Source organism: Branchiostoma belcheri, unplaced genomic scaffold, assembly GCF_001625305.1.
Source record: "Branchiostoma belcheri isolate BF01 breed outbred unplaced genomic scaffold, Haploidv18h27 scaffold31, whole genome shotgun sequence".
Taxonomy (NCBI): Eukaryota; Metazoa; Chordata; class Leptocardii; order Amphioxiformes; family Branchiostomatidae; genus Branchiostoma; species Branchiostoma belcheri.
Window position 1 is genome coordinate 1391813 of NW_017803921.1, and position 6162 is coordinate 1397974.

General features: G+C 40.8%; 1 long non-coding RNA gene across 1 annotated transcript; it reads left to right on the plus strand.

The window, feature by feature from the left end:
• The first annotated feature begins 430 nt into the window (after positions 1 to 430).
• LOC109474659 lies at positions 431 to 3396 on the plus strand. Its single transcript, XR_002140490.1, has 4 exons — positions 431 to 552; positions 1542 to 1682; positions 2551 to 2709; positions 3101 to 3396. It is a non-coding gene; the product is annotated as an uncharacterized LOC109474659 (long non-coding RNA).
• The last annotated feature ends 2766 nt before the right edge of the window (positions 3397 to 6162 follow it).

Consider the following 6162-nt stretch of genomic DNA (forward strand, 5'->3'; position numbering starts at 1 on the left):
TTCTCTTTTGTAAACTTTGGAAGACGTACATGTCTCACGTTTTCCTAAATCTGAGGGCTTGGGGGTGTTAAAAAAAGAATAATTTTTTTTATAATCTAGGTGGTGCCTGTACGTAGGCTATTTCAAAACGGTTGTTTCAGAACAAATTTAATAACATTTATCAGCCAATGGCATCTACAAAATTTACATGTAATTACAGAATTCCATAAGACTACTACTGTACCAAGAAATTAGTCATACGTATTATTGCTGATATCATCTAAATAGATATAATGACTTCGTGGTGCTATAATAGGTCTTTGTAAAATGGTGCTTGGGGATTGTTGAAATTACCAGTAGATTAGCCGGTGACGCCCCGAAAACACAATGCAACAGGTAATTACAGAATTCCGCCAGGCTACTACTGTACCAATCAATCAGAAGTACCAATTAACCCTCATCTGCATAATTTCAGTGCGAAAGAGTATATATTTCACTCCCCGTTTCTGTTTTCCATCGAGCCATTCTGACTTCTTCAGACGAGTCATCTGACGAGCCAGGGACTTACCCAAGGTATGTACCAAATTACTCTACCAACTAAGCCTACCGGTGCGGTGTCTTTGTATGTGTTAACATTATGTTAAATTCTATTTCTGAGAATCTTTTTTCCATTCAACCCGGTGATCTATAATAATGTAGACTCTCTTGTGACTTGTTTAAGCCTTCTTGTTCGTTTACATCAAACTTTCAAAGAGCAAGCACTGTACTTGCCTCTGGCTAGCAGAAAATTGTAAAGGTTTTTTTTTTCAACCTTTATTTAACCTTGAAAATGTACAGTACAATTTCGTAGCAATACAAACTTTTCGGCCTAAGCCGTTTTTCAAGAGGTCAAGGGGTGATGGTTCTATCATCAATATATCAAAAGCTTGATAAGATTCGTACAAATGTGAGTTTGGAGACGTCTAGTTAAGTATGACAGCCTCACCGACTGATTATCAGTATCCATAACTGCTACGTGAGAACATTGCTGCCCAAGCAACACAATACACGGCAGTGCTATCCAGATGTTGAAAATGTTTAACCTTCAATAAAGGAGGACCCTGGTGATATAGCGTCAGAGCTGATTGCACTTTCGTCAATACAAGACATTGACATTTTAAATTACCGCAACTGTTTACAATACTATTCTTTAGAGGAACTCAAAAGAATCCCTCGCTTCACTTTGTTAGGCCAGGATTTTCAAACATGTTAACGCCCACGGCATGCCCCCGACAACACAAAAATTGTGGATTGCAGTCAAGTTTGGACTACTTGTTTCAATGTGGTTTTGGCTCCAATATGAGTGCTCAAGTTTATCGATACTATGCCGATACAACAACCTCCAGTCATTCAAAACAAGAGTACACCTGCATCTTCTTTCCACCACAAGGACATTGCAGTTGCTGTAAACTAATGATTAGCCAGGAGTGTTACAACCCAGGCTATTCTTTACATTAACACACGATAGCAAAAAATGCGGGTGAAAAATGTCCAAATAATCACTGCTGATTAATTCCCCCCAGTTGACGCTGCACCATGAGGCTGTTTGTCTGCACGCTGCTGGTGACGATGGTTGTCGCCGCCTTGCTGATGGACGGCGCCGAGGGGGGGGTGGAGGAGGAGGAGGAGGAGGAGGAATTTTGGATCTGGTTTGGAATTCGAAGGTACGCTGACTTCGCTGTTTTGATTTGAACTATTGAATGCGGTCTTGCTTGACGTACAAAATTTTGTATTATCTACCTATAGAAAATAAAAGCTACGTATTCATTCTGACTACTGCACGCTTCCCATTGTCAAGAACGGAATCTGTATAAACCAGGAGCTATACAGCCGTATTGGCATCCACATGAAAGATTCAAGTTTCTACAAACTCTTAGCATGTTTACATATCCACTGCCTTCAAAGAAGAAGTCAAACCTCGTAATAGTTAGCGTAGTAGTAGAAGTATAAGTTTTTCCAGACATATAGTTGTCTGTCTACTATTATTGTGTTGTACCGAGTAGAGTCTTTGGCTGTGAAAGCAATTAGCCTTCGGGCATGATTTTGCAAATAAAGATTATATATAGCACATCGTCCATTTTTAAAGTTATATATTCATATACTTGGCATCATGTAAAACTTACTGAAACAAACCACTGTAGATATAGAGTGATATAAGATATGGAATATTATTGCTCGCGATGTGGCAGAAGGTTGAGAAGAATACTGTTGGTAATTTTGGATTTTTTCTGTGTGAATTTTCATTTTGCATGTCATATTATCTTTTGCTGAAAGCATTGTGTAACTAAACGATGCATTGTGTATCGGGACGCCTACTCTCCCCCTTCCCGAGCTCTTGAAAAGCGGCTTAGTCCGAAGAGCGTACGTTGTCCGGTTCAAGATTAAATTTAGGACAAATAAATAGATAAATACTGTGATAACTTCTTATCTGTAAAGCACCTACAGAGTTGCACAGAATCAGAGTGTGACAGCCATATTTCTACACACACGCATGAGAATCTCATATCGACCTTTCTATGCCCATCCTTTCAGCGGATAAAAACCTGAGGGAGGTTCTGGAAGAGACAAGGTCTCTCCTGGATGATCTGGAGGAGGAGACTATTCAGCTGGACGCACGGGAGTCAGAGGATAACCTGGAGGAGACTGGTCAGCTGGACGCACGGGAGTCAGAGGATCTGCAGGAGGAAGACTGTAAGAAATCTCACATTTCCTCCTTTTTCCTGCAAGCCTTTAGCTAGTCTCATATAGATGTTAATTTATTAATTTTTTATTTATTTATTTATCTTGTGGACACACGGGTTCTCCCTTCAGCCGTAGGGGCTGATTTCCAAGGGAGCCCATGGAATAATGTAACATAAAATAATAATAATAATTAAACATAACAGAGAAATCTAAAGTCATAATTTATTTACGGTCGCCGTATATCTGGGGACCGATACCCACATTTATTTAGCATGACTGTGACTTGAGTATTAACAGAGTAACAAGTTATCAAACTTTGTATATGTTCGTTATAGCAAATAGGATGTTGCAAGGCTGTGATTCTTGCTAATTATATACATAAATTCTTCCTTATTTACAGACGCCCGGAAGCGCCGCTAACTCCTGTCACCTGCAGCCTACCAGACGACCTGAAGACCGGAGTTTCCAGCGGTGTCAAAATGGCAGGACTGCACGTTAGGTTGATGAATGAAAATCGTGTAAACGCAGTGCCGTGTAATGGTCCTTATCCATAGATATAGAGTTCTTCTTTCTTGCTTTGATGTCAAGTTTCTTGCAACTTGTAATATCACAAGTCTTGCCTCTCACAAAACACCAATATAAGACCAACAATTTCAAAGTTACAAATATTACATTCTGTATATAATTTGTACACAGTGACATACCTACTGGAGAAAATGTGAATGAAATGGCCGCTGTTTTTATTTACATTCATTTTATTCTATGTTTGTTTTGAACATCTGATGAGAAGTGTACTGGCGTAGATTGTATAATAGCTACCATAGCTACCAAGTACATGTAAACTTGGGGCGGTAATTTTTATAATTATATAAGCTAGCAATTATGGATACAGGGAGTCAGTCCAAAGGAGGGCAAGCCTGTCATCATCCTTATTTTCAATTAGCAAGATGTGTTCAAATGCACATTTAGTAGGAATCCCACACGTATATTGTTTTCTCTATACTAGAACAAGCTGGTGAAATGAATAGAGTCTGACCAAACTAGGATTAGACCCGTTCTCGGTCCTCTGTTTTCATGTTAACTTTACACCTAACTATATATAGGGTAACACATTAACAGGGACATCTAGCGACGTTTAGAGGGATAGCACAGTTGAAAGGAATCATAGTTCGCCCACACACGCACCTTTGCGGTACTGTTAGGTTATTAGATAAAACCTTTTCTCCAACTAAAAGAAATTCTAACTTCAGCAGATTGTTGGTGAAGACCGAGGGATTCATTCGATTCGTTTTTCATTTTGATGCAACTTATTGCAGATTAAATATCAATAAGCCACATTATTAACTTTGAAACGAGGAGGTATTTGGATGAAATATCAGGTGTATTATTGAACCACTTGAACACCCTCAACAGTAAACGAAGTGTCAGTAAATATAATTCGGCATACTACGAAACCCCTGACATAGCCCCAGCAGTGCTGTAGGTTTTAGTTTGGTACACCAGCTATATCGTCATTAAAGTCTACCAGCCAAGAACGAAGCTGGTTGGTACATGGTCACTGTATTTGACACACTAAAAAGAAAAAGCTGCAGGGGCCGGGGATACCCAGAGTCACCACAATCTAGTTAGTGGCACAAACCTAGAAGATAACAAAAAGTTACGAAGGGCCATGGAGGGTGAAATTCTGTAGAGGGGTCTCTCACCAGGATTGGTTCGACTGGAGGCTAGGACTAAGTAAGTAAATATACGATGAAACCCCATGCATACCCCCACAGTGCAGAAGAGTTCATGTCTGACTCAGCTGCTGGACCTGAGGCTGATTTCCTCGGGGTAAAATGAACCTGTCAGTGTACAGCCCCGGGGGAGCCCGGGGAGGGGGGCAGGGGTGTGAAGGGTCGGATTGAGATTTCCTTCAGGATAGATTCTCATTGGGGTTTGAAAAAAGGTGGTTGGGTAAGACGGTTTGCACTAAATTGGTAAGTGCTTGATGACATAGGTTGAACGACTGTCGCACGATCAGAAACTGGGTGCATTCCTCGGATAGTCAGCCGTGCATGTGTCGTTTAAACATCCAGTCGTCTTGTTTAGACAAAAAAAAGGCCTAACGGCGGTTGGTTCTGTCACAGCCTACTTTAACTTCATTCAACATAAAAAATGGATGGATGTTATTTTAGTCTAGAAGAGCCACAACTTAAAACGGTTAAGCAACCGTTTTTTCCAGAAGTGTTGCTTGGCCCGTTTCCGAATTGTGTTCAAACCAATCTATTCCTTACACGGCTTGTAAACATGTGGAGCTGTAAAATGGGCTAAATTAGTACAAAAACTAACTCAAATGGCTGTACCTTTATTGGTCTTGACTCTGGCGCCATGGCCAATTTCTAAGGCTATTTCTGCCCTTTACTCGTCTGTAGTTTTGAGTCCCCGCTGCCGCAGCATTCAGAAACATTTCAAGCAAACCTGCCTGAGACAGAAGAGATCAACACCGGACGTTAGCTCATTGCGGACTTTTAAGTTCTAGTCGAATAGCCCTTGTACATTATGTAGTACTCTCTGTTATTTCTGTGCGCACTTCTTATGGCCCAAACCTGAAGTTACTTCGTTCGGCAAATGTTGGGTTTATTAGCTCTCCAATGCAAAAGAAACCTCAGCCGATGTAACAAGTTGAATGTCAGAGTATTTATATGCTTCGAATTGTTACAAAAAATGCTAGTAATCCAGACGACAGAACCATCTAGGTTATTTGCTTGACTATGACACTATGGCTGACGGTTATTTCGGCTCGTCTGTACTTCCAAGCCTTTTGAACAATCAATCTTCAATCAAACCTTAGAAAAACAACCCCAGTCTTCCATTACACATGGTATCAAAACGGAGTTAAATTGTGCAAAACAACTAACCTAAATGACAGGAGACCTTTTTCAGTTCGGACTCTGGCATTATCGATGATTGTGCAAAGGTAATCTCGGCCTCCACATCATCTCAACTCTTTTGTAGTTCCGAGGTTCCGGGAAGATCTCTGGCCCGGCGGCGATGGATGGGGGATAATGAGTGACCGGAGGGTCCCCGGCAATTCGCGGCAATCAGGAGGAGTTTGCAGTAATTTGTGACTCGGTATTGCTGTGATCAGCTCGATGTTTGGCAGTCCCCCCGGAGCACGGATCAGGGAAGAGGGATGGGAGGGAGGGCAAAGGTTTTACATGACTGGTAATCACGTCGTTTATTAGTGTGTTCTACTATTTTACAACAGATAGTAAGCATCGCCATATTAGGGAAATTAGACCCGTTCCTGGAATTTGGAAATGGAAACAAGGAAAAAGTTCATGGAGGGCAAAGGTATTACATGACTGGTAATCACGTCGTTTATTAGTGTGTTCTACTATTTTACAACAGATAGTAAGCATCGCCATATTAGGGAAATTAGACCCGTTCCTGGAATTTGGAAATGGAAACAAGGAAAAAGTT